General features: G+C 36.3%; 1 protein-coding gene across 6 annotated transcripts in view; it reads left to right on the top strand.

Annotated features, from left to right (window-relative positions):
• CSMD3 (CUB and Sushi multiple domains 3) overlaps positions 1-14,722 on the top strand; it is a 1,287,556-nt gene that overhangs the window by 1,030,809 nt on the left and 242,025 nt on the right. The window lies entirely within an intron of this gene.

Here is a 14,722-nt window from a genome sequence, read left to right as displayed (position 1 = left end):
GTAGGCTGGTTAATTCTGCAAAGAACTTTGTATTGGCCTTTTTGTATCTCCAGAACCAAAGAGTGCCTGGAATATTTTAAGTGGTTTAGTGTTTTACAAATGATGTATGGCACTAAGAATAAGTGGTGAGATTGAAATCTTCCTCCAGGCTAAGTATGAGAATTAAGAGAATGTAAATTCCTACAAAAAAATCAAACAAATAAACAAACAAAAAAAAAAACTGATAAAATTTTTCATCTTAAGTGCATTTTTGTATTTCATCTAAAATGCAACTCTGAACAGTATACAAAGGCCTATATAGATATATTAGCCAGTGCCAGCTCTGTTTTTTTCAATACCTTTGTTTCACTTATGCTGATATAAGATCTGGATTCTGCAAAAAAAAAAAAAATATATATATATATATATACACACACACACACACACACATATATATACACATACACACACACACACACACATATATATTTAAGTAACTCAATCACTGATGACCTCTAAGTTCAGTCAAAAGTGCCTAAATGCAAATATGTTAAGATTAGACATCCAGTGGTCTGGCACCATTCTCTGTTCAACTTCCAAGTATATGTGGAGTGATAAAGAAAAAACTTTGAAACAAACAAACCAAAAAATAAGAAGTCAATTTTATAATTATAGCTTTCCAACTTTGAAGTCATCTCTAATTGGTAACCTCATATGCCTTACTTTTAATGAAATCATATTGTTTGGGTATATATAATTCAGACATAAAGAACTACACTTTTATTTCAGTTATTTTTATGTCAAATGTCCTTAACGTTTACAAAATTTTTGGGGGGTGTGAAATAAGTCTAGAGTCTCATTTCATTATCAATGCATATAGAGATTATCTAATCTAATATACTGAGCCATTGGCATTTGATATCATTTAAGCATGTAGTATAATTAAAACATGTCTGTGTATCATCAAATACCTGCTTTTCATCAGCAGCACACAGGAATTTTGTTCATGGATAAAATACACAGATTATGTGTTGGAAAGGTTTTCGATAGAGAAGTGTAATGTATTTTAATGTATTTTGTATTGCATTGTGATAAAACCAAAGCATATTTTGTTTTCATATGATGGGGGAAAATTATTATTTAAATGGAAACAAAAAGAGAGGCTAATGCTACTGAGCACTTGCTATTTTTCTGACACTCTTACATACACTCTGTCTCCAGTTTGCCTCCTGGATGCTAGTCTAGAGAATCATTAATCATTAATTTTGTTATAAACAAATCCCTCCTGCTGTGGATTCTGGGGCATACTAGGTGGAGCAGCCAATGTAGGAAGCAATTTGTAAATCAATGCCTATCATTCAGAGTATACAGGTTGAGAATGCCTAATCCACAATGCTTGGGCTAGAGTGTTTCCGATTTCACATTTTTTTGTATATTGGAATATTTGCATTTATACTTACCAGTTGAGCACCCCTAATCTGAAAATCCCAAATCTAAAATGTTCCAATGAGCATTTCCTTTGAACATGAACTTTGAATGTCATGTTGGTGCTTAAAAATTTCAGATTTTGGATCATTTTGGATTTTGCGTTTTGAATTAGGGATGCTCAATCTGCATTTTATTTTTACCATTGACTTGAGGTTCATATTTAAACCATATCTCCAGATGGACAGTCATATGGCTTCTCATTGTATGAAGATGTACCCCATTCTCCACTGCCATATAGTCTACATTTAGGTGAGACCTCAAATGTGCCTTCCTGATGTATTGTCAGTTTTACTGAACCATATATGTGTGTGTGTGTGTGTGTGTGTGTGTGTATGAATATTGAATAAACTTAGTAATTCTCTTCTTACAAGTGAAGAAAATAAAGTATATAACAGTAATTGTTAGAAGGCACGGCAAGATTCAAATGGTATTAAGGTAATAATAACACAAGAAATTTAAGGATAGTCAAATTTTTACTTTTGTTGGGGAACTAAAAATCCTACTAATAGAGTTTGTTCCACAAAACCTAGAAAAGAAAGAAATTAGTTTTATTATTAAATAAGCACATCTAGAATGCAATGCACATTGCAGGTGGTCTATGAAAGACACTACAAAGACTAGACAGAATCACACAGATTTATACAATAGGGTAAAAAAGGAGTTATTAAATTTTATTTTATCTTCTTGATAGACCAATTGATGTGCCTTGTCTCTGGTATACCTCAAGTAAGAACCTTCAGTTATTGTCAGAAGTATGTGTTTACAGGTTCAAGGGTCAGAAGGCTGGTGACCTTGCACTAGAAAATCAAAAGGTATGCTGATTATGTTTTCTAAGGGAAATTCTAAAGGAGGGGAGTAGGTTTGTTGCTTCCCTCCCCTTTAGTATACAAAGAAACTTCATTGTTTTACATTTACACTTTAACCAGCAAACAATGCACTCTAAGATGCATAAGGGAGATGTATGCTTAAAAGAAGACAAGTTAGAGCTCTTTCTGCAGCAGGAAATTTGATCCCTAATCCAAAAACACAAATCGAGTGAGTTAGACTGAACCAAATAGGAGAGTTAGTGAGGAAAGCTGAACTGTATTTAGACTGTGGTTCCAAACAGTCTTAAGCTTAAGCTAACCCTAAAACTGGATATTACTCTCTAAATTCCAAACCTGAGTTTTGGGACCTTTCTGATTCAGAGAACAATTGATCTATCCTGTTGGGAAAAGAAACAAAAGAGCAAGAAAAAAAGGATCATTCAATGAAACTAATATTTTCCAGATTTTATTGGGCCACAACAACCATCTCTGAGACAATCTCTCTTGAGGGAAAGAATAGACAGAGCATGACAAAGAGAAAGAATGGTGGTTTGGGAGCAACCTAATTAGAACAGGGGTTTTTTAAACTTTTTGTGCACTCCAATGAAGCTTATGGTCCCCTTATTAGAATAATATTTTTAAGTGCTTAAAATAAAATAAAGCACATAGGCTTAGAGGGGAAATCAATAATATTTAAAGACAGTTATTATAATATATAAAAACTAAAATTAAAAATACACATTTTTTATGTGAGGATATATATACTTCTTACCTAATGCAGTAAATTAGAACTTCTAGTGAGAGGTCTCATAACTACTATAATTTTCAATAGTGATGAGCATATACAACATTTTGAGGTGTCTGAAACAATTATAATGCAGTATAAAAAATCTATAATTTCTACTGGTGGTAAAGTCCCAGTTAACTTTTACTATTCATGTGCTTTGTTACCTACATTTGTAATTAAGAGAAATGCTGAAATTCAGTTAGAAAAAAAAATTCAGTTAAGTCTAGAGAAAATATAGACATTTTTCTTCTTCATCCAAATTTCTGGAACAAGGAGAAGAGCTCCTGAAATATAAGGGAAGGAAGATGGGCCACATTTTCTTTTTTAGAAGTCTGAGGTGGAATAAGAGCCAATGGTACTAGTAGTCTTATTTCACCCCAGGCTTCTAGAAGATAAAGAGTTAAACAAAAATAGAGAACCACATCCATCTTGACCTTCAACAGCCAGGCAGTGACCTCAATCACTGAGAAACAGTAGAATTGACGTTATGGCTTCCTCTTCTTTGGGATGGAGTACTCTGCTCTTGATCCTTAGATAAAAATTAAGAGAAGAAAATAAAAGCCATGAGTTTCTCCTAGAGAGTGACAATGCTCAATGCAGGATCACTTAAATGTTTTCCTACCTCTATCAAGGGAGCAGTTTGGCAAACTACTAAGAAAGTTTCTCCTGCTATTACTTCTAAGCTTTGTATCCTCCTGAGATTGATGAGGATAGTTCATTTTCCTAAGGCCTTATAAAAGCCTCATTATATTGCCAGCAGAAGATTCTGGAGTAGATCAGGGCAGTTCCCTAATTCATTTTACTTAAACCCACACTATATACCAGATCTAACAGACACTTACTGTTTCAGTTCAAGTTTATATTTCCCTCTGTCCTAAGGCTACTCACTCAGTAAAGACTGAAGCTGGAATTTAAACCTAAACCTTTTTTTTTTCTCTCTCTCTCTTTTTTGAGATGGAGTCTCACTCTGTTGCCCAGGTTGGAGTGCAATGGCACAATCTTGGCTCACTGCAACCTCTGCCTCCTGGGTTCAAGTGATTCTCCTGCCTCAGCCTCCCGAGTATCTAGGATTATAGGCACCTGTTCCCATGCCTGACTAAGTTTTTTTTTATTTTTTTATTTTTAGTAGAGATGGAATTTTGCCATGTTGGCCAGGCTGGTCTCAAGCTCCTGACCTCAAGTGATCCACCTGACTCTGCCTAGAGTGCTAGGATTATGGGAATGAGCCACCGTGCCCAGCCTAAACCTAAACCTGATTCCAATGCGCTGTTTTATGTTGTGTTCTACCACACTATCCTAAATGAAAGGATTTTTTAAGTCTATGAGTTTTATACTCCATGTATTTAGTCAATAGCAAGATATTAATAACTTATATTTTGTCATTTTTCCTAATACAGCGTATATTTATTGGAAGCCTATTATAAAAACAACTATGCTAGGCTCCAGAGGTACAAATAGTATGCAGAGAAGACATGGAAACTTTGATCTGATAGATCTTATAGACTAGAGATAGATATAGACATTAATCAAATAGCCATACAAAATAAATACAAAATTACAAACTGTATTTACTCTCCTAAAAGTAATTGAGTAATAAAGTAATACTATATAATGGGGGCTTCTGAAAAAGTCTGGAAATTAGAGAAAACGTTCCCAAGAAAGCAACATTTTTGAGGCGATTTGGTAGAAGTTAACAAATTATTAAAGAGTGTTTTTCCCTTTAAAGTCATTTAAACTATTAGTTGCATTAAGCAATTTCTTTAAATAGTAAAAGGTTTTCGTCATTAAAAAGCAGTAAGACATCAACTATGTGATAAAAAGGTATTTTAGTTTCAAAAAGTGCCAATAATTCAAATATTTTAAGAAATTATCTTCCCATACAGTTTCCTCAAAAGTTAGCTATTTCCAGGAACTTGAGGATAGTGACAACAGCATGTGACTACTAATGGGTACTGAAATTATTTTGGGAGTGGAGGAAATGTTCTAAAATTAGAAAATGGTGTTAGTTTTAAAACTCATGAATATGCTAAAAAGCGTTCAACTGTATACTTTAAAACAGTGAATTTTATGTAAGTAAGTTGTATTTCAATTTTTAAAATTGGGGTACAAAATGAGTCACATAGCATCATACATTAACTGTCTATGCCCTCCAAAACTGTTACTAGTAGTAGAATTTGTATGTGGTAACATGGAAGATCTATTCAAGGATATAGCTATTCATAGGACTTTGGCATAGAATGACTCTTTCTCTAAGATCACACTCTCTGATGTAGAAAACAGCTCACAGAGCGATGAAGTGAGGGATGAAGGTGATGGCTCCCTAGCCAGGAAAATCTAATGAATGAATCCAGGCAATCAGTGAGATGACAGATGTAGAAGCTTATATCCTACTAAGTTGAATTATTGAGTCATTAAAATGGTTTATAAGCCACTGATTACCACATTGATGTGGATTTTTTTTTTTTTTTTTGTATGAAAAAGAAGTGAAATTTAAACAAAGTCAATTCATATGTAATGGAGCATTGTTGAAGGCTTATCATTTAAGGCAGATAAACAAAATGAAGTACCTATTGTTATAGGGGAGACATAAAAAGAAGCGTGAAGGGAATGGCTGGATAGTTAGATATTTTCACTAAGATCAAATTTTTGAACAAAAGAAGAAACAAACAATAGTATTTTAATTTTAAAGTCAATATTGGTACTAATAGCTTTCTGAATTCAAATTCATCTCACAGAGCTTAAGGGTTAGGAAAGCCTTCTCTTAAAAAATGCTCCATAGGAGATATAGCTTTCAAATATATTCTATACTAGATTTATGATTTGTGACATTCAATCAGGCTATATCAATGCATAAGTAATTTACTAGAAATATACTAGCAGTTTTGTAAGGTACAGCAGTTCTTTCAAACTGAAAGAGTCACAGACCACATCTAGTAAATTATTGATTTAATATATCACATTGCTCTTTTGTGACCTGCAAGAAGTCATCACTTTTAAAAGTACCTAACTTGCTTTCTGTGAATAATTTATACATTATATAATAATTTTCATTATAGAGTTTATTTGATAATAAATTATACATTAAACAAGTGAAGAGTCAGATATGAAATTGCAAGTAGCTTAAGGCTACGTAGCCTGTATTATAATGTCTCTAAGATACCTGCACATTCAAGTAGCATTTCTCCCACATACATATTTTGAAATTTCTTCTAATTCACTCAGTGATACATTTCTTCTCCTCCTCCTCCTCCTCCTTCTTCTTCTTCTGTCTTGCTCCTTCATCCCACATACATACACCTGCTCAAAGTGATATTTTCAGTGGATGATTAGAAACCTTAAAACCTGGTTGTGGTGTGATGGTCTGATTTCTCCAGAAATATTACATCTATCTACTGTATCAATGCATACATAATTCAGGTGTATAACAAGAATATATGTAAGATAGTTGGATCATGGACACATTTTACTCATACAAATCAAATTAAACAAATTAAGCCAAAAGAGAATTTTTTAAAATTAAACAAATAGAAGAATAGAGAACAAGAAAAATAAGAAATTACACTGTGTGGATAAAACTTCACTCACTAAATGAGCATATTCCTTAGACTGATAAGATATTAGCCTGTGTATTCATCTGTTTGCATTACTATAGAGGAGTACCTGATACTGGGCAATTTATGAAGAAAAGAGGTTTAATTGGCTCACGTTCTGCAGGCTTTACAGGAAGTGTGGTCTGCCATGCTTCTAGTGAGGGTCTCAGAAGGCTTCCAATCATGGTGGAAGGTGAAGGGGGATTAGACACATCACATGGCAAGAGAGGAAGCAAAAGAGAGAGGGGGAAGGTGCCACACATTTTTAAACCACCATATCTTGGGGGAGCTTACTCACTATTGCAAGGATAGCACCAAGCCATTCATGAGGGATCTGCTCCCATGACCCAAACACCTCCTACCTGGCCCCACCTCCAATATTGAGGATTACATTCCAACATGAAATTTGAAGTGGACAAACATCCAAACACTATCATTCTGTCCCTGGCCCCTCATGACTTATATCCTTCTCACATTGAAAAATGTAATCATCCCCTGCCAATAGTGCTCAAAATTCTTAAATCATTCCAGCATGAAGTCCAAAGTCATAAGTTCCATCTGAGACTCATGTCCTTCCACCTATGAGCCAATAAAATCAAAACAAGTTATTTACTCTCAAGATACATAGTAATGCAGGTATTGGGTAAACATTCCCATTTCAAAAGTGATAAATTGGCCCAAAGAAAAGGTCAATAGTCTCCACACAAGTCTGAAGCCCAACAGAGCAATCACTAAATCTTAAAGTTCCAAAATAATCTTCTTTCACACCATGTCCCACATTCTTGTGTGAGGGGTGGGTTCCCAAGGCCTTGGGCAGCCCTGCCTCTATGGCTTTGCAGTGTGCAGCCCATGTGGCTGCTCTCAAAGGTTGGAGTTGAGTGCTTGCCGCTTTTCCAGGCAGAGGTGCAAGCTGCTAGTGCCTCTGCCATTATAGAGTCTGGAGGGTGGTGGCCTGCTTCCCACAACTCCATGAGGTAGTGCCTTGGTGGGGACTTTGTGTGGGTTCTACAATCCCACATTTCCCCTTGGCATTGCACTAGTAGAGTTTCTCTGTGGGGCTCCAAACCTATAGCAGACTTCTGCCTGGGCACCCAGGATTTTCTATACATTCTCTGACATCTAGGTAGAAGTTGGCAAGCATCCTTCACACTTGCATTATGAGCATCTGCAGACCTAACACCATGGGAAAACTGCCAAGGATTGTGGCTTGCACTTTATAGAGCTGTGGCCTGAGCTGTACCTGGACCCCTTTGAGCCAAGCCTGAAACCAGAGTGGCTGGAATGCAGGGAGCAGCCTCCCAAGGCAGGCAGCAGGGCCATGGACCTGGTACAGGAAACCATTCTTTTTTCTAAGCCTCTGGGCCTGTGATGATAGGGGCTGCCTCAAAGATCTCTGAAATGCCTTCAAAGCCTCTTCCCCGTTGTCTTGGATATTAGCTCTTGGCTCCCTTTTACTCATTCTAATTTCTCCAGCAAGTCATTGCTCCACAAGCTTGTATCCCACTTGTATCCCGTCCTGAAAATGCTTTTTTTCTTCCCTGCCACATGGCTAGGCTGTGAATTTTTCCAACTTTTACACTCTACTTCCCTTCTAAATATAAGCTCCAACTTTAAGTCATTTCTTTGCTCCTGTAGCTAATTATAGTAATGTAGGCTGTTTTCTTCTCCATCACTTTGAAAGCCGTGAATCTCTGGCCCGCGACACCCCACCCGGGCCTCACTCAGCCACGCTGATGTGTCACAGCTTGCCTTTGTTATAGTTTGTACCCGTGGTTGGTGGTTCCCTAGCTCTTGTACTGAACACAAGAAGGAGGATATCCTGTATGTTGAAGGGTGAGGGGGGTGAAGACGAATTTTATTAAGCAACAGAACAGTGCTCAGTGGAGAAGGGGATGCAGGAGGTGGTCCCCCAATCTCACAGTCAGGCAGTTCTCTCCTCTTTGCATAGCTGTCTGGGACTTTTTATGGCCTCAGAATAGGGGAGGGGCAGGCTGTAGGTACTATTGGAAAAGTCAGCATTCAATTGGTTAAAAGACATTTTTTAGAAAGAATCAATTAGGAAAGGGCAGGTGAACAGCAACAGAAGTTCTCACTCTGGGTCCCAGGTTTCATCCAGGACCAGCAGTCTGGTCTTTCAGTCTTCAAGCTGATTTTGCTCGAAGGTGGGGTTTCACCAGGGACCCATTCCTGTCTTCCTGGGCATTTGGCTGCCTCCTGCCACTCTCAGTAGGTTGTTAGAAGTAGCCAGGCCACCTGTTGAATGGTTTGCTGCTTAGAAATTTCTTCTGCCAGATACCCAAAGATATCACTCTTAACTTTAAGTTTGTACAGATCTCTAGGACATATACGAGGACATGAACACAATGCAGCCAAATTCTTTGCTAGAGAATAATACAGGTGACCTTTGCTCCAATTCCCACTGACTTCCTCATTTCCATCTGAGACCTCATCAACTTAGACTTCACTCTCCATATTTCTATAAGCATTTTTGTCACAACCATTTAAGTAGTCTCTAAGAAGCTCCAAATTTTTTCTTATCTTTCTATCTTCTGAGGTCTCCAAACTTTTCCAACCTCTACCCATTACACGTTTCTAAAGCCATTTCTACATTTCCATATATCTTTATAGTAGCACCCCACTCCTTGTGTATTAGTTCGTTTTCACGCTGCTGATAAAGACATACCCAAGACTGGGCAATTTAGAAAGGAAAGAGGTTGATTGGACTTATGGTTCCACATGACTGGGGAGGCCTCACAATCATGGTGGAAGGTAAGGAGGAACAAGTCACATTTTACGTGGATGGCTACAGGTAAAGAGAGAGAGAGCTGGTGCAGGGGAATGTCTCTTTTTGAAATCATCAGATCTCGTGAGACTTATTCCCTATCACGAGAACAGCACAGGAAAGTCTTGACCCCATGATTCAGTTACCTCCCACCAGGTTCTTTTTACACCATGTGGGAATTCAGGATGAGATTTGGGTGGGGACACAGCCAAACCATGTCACCTTGATATGAATTTTTCTAGTCAAATTTTGCTATCAATTTGTTAGTCTGTTTGTATTACTATAAAGGAATATTCAAGACTAGGTTATTTATGAAGAAAAGAGATTTAATTAGCTCATGGATTTTCAGGATGTACAAGCAGCGTGGTTTCACCATCTGCTTCTGGTGAGGGACTCAGAAAGCTTGCAATCATGGCAGAAGGCAAAAGGGGAGCAGGCATGTTACATAGCAAGATAGGAAGTGAGAGAGAGAACGAGGAGGTGCCATATACCTTTAAACAACCAGATCTAAGGAGAACTCACTCACTATTGCTAGGACAGCACCAAGACATTCATGAGGGATCTGACCCCATGACCCAAAGACTTCCCATCAGACCCCACCTCCAACATTGGGGGTTACATTTCAATACAAGATTTGGGGGGACACCAACATTCAAACTATATCAGCATGGATTTGCTACTATGGGTTTGGTATTAGACCTGGGTTTGCTGTTCCCTCAATAAAAACCAGAATCCATATAGCAGTCATATTATAAACATTTTACCATTGGATACATTTCTAATGTTTAAGATACATATCTTTCATATAGTATTGCCCCCAAATGTAAAGCACAGTAATCAAGGAAAGAACAAGCAAAAATTTCAATTGCAGAAAGAAAAAAAAAATAGGCTTATATGTATTTATTGAAAGAGGATGTATCTAGATTCTGTACTAAATTTAAGTGATTTTTTCTGGGATAATTTCTACCAAATGAAATGTTTATGTTATATGCTGACTGTGGAACACTATTTTATAGTAGCCTGGTCTTGCAGGTATAGTTCATTTAATCACCCAAAGACATTTATGGAGAACTTACTATGTACAGACCCTGTCCTGAGAAGAGAAGAGAAGAGAAGAGAAACATGATAAGACTTATGTTTTAGAAAAAGTGCTACCAGTGGTATGAACTTGTGGTGATGAGTGGAGCTGAGAGTCAAAGAGCACATGCAGAAATTGATGGGAGTCTGGACTGTGACAGTTACAGAGGCAGAGAAGCTAGAGAAGCTGATAAATCACATAAGGTTATGAGCAACAAATTGATTCTTTGTTGGACCCCAAGAGTCAGGGAGAGCAAATCTAGAATAATGGCATTTTATAAGTAGGCTAAGTTTGACATTTTCAATCTTTAAGTTGTTGGGCTCTATAGGTATACATAAAACACAGTTCTCTGGTGTGTCAAAATTACAATTAATTGTTATCAATTACATAAACATTAAAATTATTACCAAAAGAAAACACATTTTAGAATCATCACTTTGGCCTTTTGTCAAGTATGTTCTTAAGGAGGCAGGTTCTGTAAGATATTACATGTAAAAAAGTTTTCCATGATCAAATAAGTTTGTGAGAAAGAGCATGATATTCCCTAAACCTTACTAAAGTCTCAAGTCCTTCACTCATGTGTTTCCCACACTTACTTAATCATAGAACCATATCTTCTTAAATTCAAATGTTCTACAAACATACTATTAAAAATATAGATTTAGGCTGGGCACAATGGCTCACGCCTATAATCCTAGCACTTTAGGAGGCCAAGATGGATGGATCACCTGAAATCAGGAGTTCAAGACCGGCCTGGTCAACATGGTAAAACGCCATCTCTACTAATAATACAAAAATTAGCTGGGCAGAGTGGTGCATGGCTGTAATCCCAGCTACTCTGTAGGCTGAGGTAGGAAAATCTCTTGAACCTGGGAGGTGGGGGTTGCAGCTAGCCGAGATGGTGCCATTGCACTCCATCCTGGGAAACAAAAGCAAAATTTGGTCTCAAAAAATAGAAATAAAAATAAATTAAAAAATAAAAATATGGATTTATTAACTACATAAGTTATAATCAGGAACAGGTGGGTTCTCATGTTTAATGAATTACAAGGAATATAGGCTGTTTAGAGAAACAACAGCCAATTTGACAAAAGGTCCACAGGTATATGTGGCATATGTCAAATAGCAAAAATAAGAATAGAATCCAAAGGTCTGACTTGCTTTTATCTTCAGCCGAGTAAGAGCCAGAAAGATAAAAGCTGCCCTCTTCTCAATTAGCCAATAAGATGACATTAAAACAGGAAGTAAGAATATAAAAAGCTTCTGGAGACCAATATTAGGAGAATCTGTGAAATTGGCCTGACTTAATTATTATTCCATTTATATTTTATGAATATTAGGTTAGTGAAAAAGTAATTGCAGTTTTTGCCATTAAAAGTAATGCCCAAAACCACAATTACTTTTGCACCAACCTAATATAAAACAGATTACAATAGATGTGTATCTCAGAGCATAGTTAATTTTCCCTTATTTATAATAATAACACACTGCATAATTATTATCACTCACTATAATATTCTGTTATTGACTATAAATTAGGCCACGCTGTAGGCACTCATCAGAATAAACAGAAAATTATGGTTACAAGTACAAATAACAGAATCTAGCATAATACTACCATGTGATTAAATTTTAACCTTATAATATATTTGTAATTTAAAAGAACCTTCATATTTCTAAATATGATTTTTAATAAAAGCTGTCCTAAATGTCAATTATACAAAATAAAATATATAAAACAAATTCTGGCTGTCAGACACATGTTAATATAGGATGGCACAATGTTCATGACTAAGTCACAGAACTGAACTTGAGTTAGAAGTTTCCATTTCTATTCATACTTTCCAAATATAAAAATAAGAGTTTAATAGTTTTTGTCATGTTCATTCAAAGTATTATAATTTTAATTCTGGAACACCTTAAAATCAGAAAGAAAATTAACATGAGACATACTGCCCATTCTTGAATGATTCTCTCATCAGTAGCATTATCAGTTGAATAAAGTTATCAGTACTGAAATAAGAATAACACCTGACTGCTCTAATCTCAAACAATAATGAGTGATGAGAGGGATGCATCTTTGGTTATTATAATCACTGTCAATTTCTTGCGTTTTTCTAGAGAATTCTAATTTTAGTGTGTTTCATTCTAAGTATTTATTACCTTTTTATAGAACGTTAAGGAAAAAAGGCAGAATATTCATTAGTCACTCAACTCAATACAACATCCTTTTTGTGTTGTGTGTGTGTGTGTGTGTGTTTTTTAAATATACTGTATTGCTCTATTTTAAAACTTTGACCAATAATTAATCACAAGTTTTTACTTTTTCAAACTGTCGTAACTCTTCTGGAGGTACCTAATTCATCACTGCATGCAGTGCACTTTAAAAGGAAAATCAGACATTAACTTCAATAAAGTCCCAGTATGAAGGCTACACCTATCTATTTCTAATCTCCTTTTCTCAAGTCACAGAGGTAAACCACTACTGAAAGCTAATGGAAATCACTGCACTTTTGTTCTTGATCTTATTTCTAGGTCAATGATCCTGATTTTCCTTGTGTAATGATTCCTTCCTCCCTATTAAATCGACAAAAAACATTCATTCAACTTTGCATCTCCAAACTACTTTATACGTTTCCCTCCCATTTATATTCATAATTCTGGTTACTTTTGTATTTGTTTATATACCATTTATTCTTCATCCAACTGTAATCTAGCCTCCCCTACTTGCCCCCACCCCACTCTAGTTCAGGAGTTGGCAAACTTCTTCTGTAAAGGACTAGATACTATTTTGGGCTTTGCTGGCCACATATACCTTTGTTGAATATTCTTCTGTAGTTTTTGTTTTGTTTGTAACTCTTTAAAAATGTAAAAAACCTTTCTTGGTCCACAGTCTGGATTTGGCCTCCTTGCTATAACTTGCAGCGAGCTGCTCTAATTGAAACTACTCTACTAATAGCACCAGAAAAACTCCTTTTGGTGTTTGAGGGGAGTAATAAATTATACTCTGTCCTTCCTGCAAAACTTCAAAGGAAATCAAACTATCAGCTTTAATACTGGTAAAATATGAGGGGCAGTGACAGCGGGCTTCCTACTAGCTGTCTGCAACAGGCACAGCCCTACCCTCAGAAGGCACACTAAAAAACCTACAGTGTAGAAGAGCACACCAGACAATGTGCTCTGCAGGAAGGATGGCTCCTAATCTGAAGAAAGGTACTCAAAGGGTGAAGGAGGAGGGTCAGCTGGCAAGGTGTTTAAAAAGAAAAAAAAATCCCTCTTCATGCAAACTATAGACCTGGGGCAGAAAAACTCCAGTCTTACACTCCACATTGCCAAGTCAACCCAGACTTCAGACTTCTTTTTCATTTATTAATCACTTTGCAACATTTACCTCTTTGAACACTTGCTTTTCACTGAAACTCTTCTCCCTTGGCCCCCAGGAGAGCAATTTCTCTGGAGTCAGCCACTCTTTATCTGATTTTAAACCTTTGATGTTTCCCAGAACCTCCTCTTTGCCCATCTTTTCTCATTCTGCATACTTTTCAGAGTGATCTTATTCACTTAAAGAATATCAGTTACCATCCATATGCTTTCTATATTAAATCTCCATTTAGCTCAAGTCTCTCTTGAGTTCTAGAACTATGAATCCTAATGCATCCCCCATCTTGTGAATAACCTCCATCTACAGTTTATCAGAAACATTAATTTCACCCTCATCTTTTCTTTTTTTTTCTCTTTTTTTTAACATACCACCTTGGGCCTGAGGTAGCCAATAAGTCTGCCTCAAGTCACCATCAACAACTCCTCTGATTTCAAGGTAAATTATATATACAGATAAAGGTTGATGAGAAAGTAGAATACTTAGATGAGTGGGTGAATCTGTTTGTACAGCCATTCATGTCTCACACATACTGTTGAATCTGAGTAGAATTTCAAAGCCTGTCGGCAAGTAATACAATTTCCCACTTGCATATTTAATTTATCATTATTATAAAAAAGATGATCAATTTCACACTCTCATCACAAATGAAAGCTAGGCCACCATTATTATATTTCTAGATAACACCATTACAACATTGTTATATTACATACTTTGTTTCTGAGAACAGGAAATTTGAATACTTATAAAGTTTTGTTTATACACTTTTTTATTTTTTAAATATTTAACACTAGAAGATCTTATTAAAAGTTGCAAATAAATTATACACCTTA

Source organism: Papio anubis, chromosome 8 (genome assembly GCF_008728515.1).
Source record: "Papio anubis isolate 15944 chromosome 8, Panubis1.0, whole genome shotgun sequence".
NCBI classification, from domain to species: domain Eukaryota; kingdom Metazoa; phylum Chordata; class Mammalia; order Primates; family Cercopithecidae; genus Papio; species Papio anubis.
The sequence above is the reverse complement of the archived record's forward strand: the minus strand, read 5'-3'. Positions and strand labels throughout refer to the sequence as shown.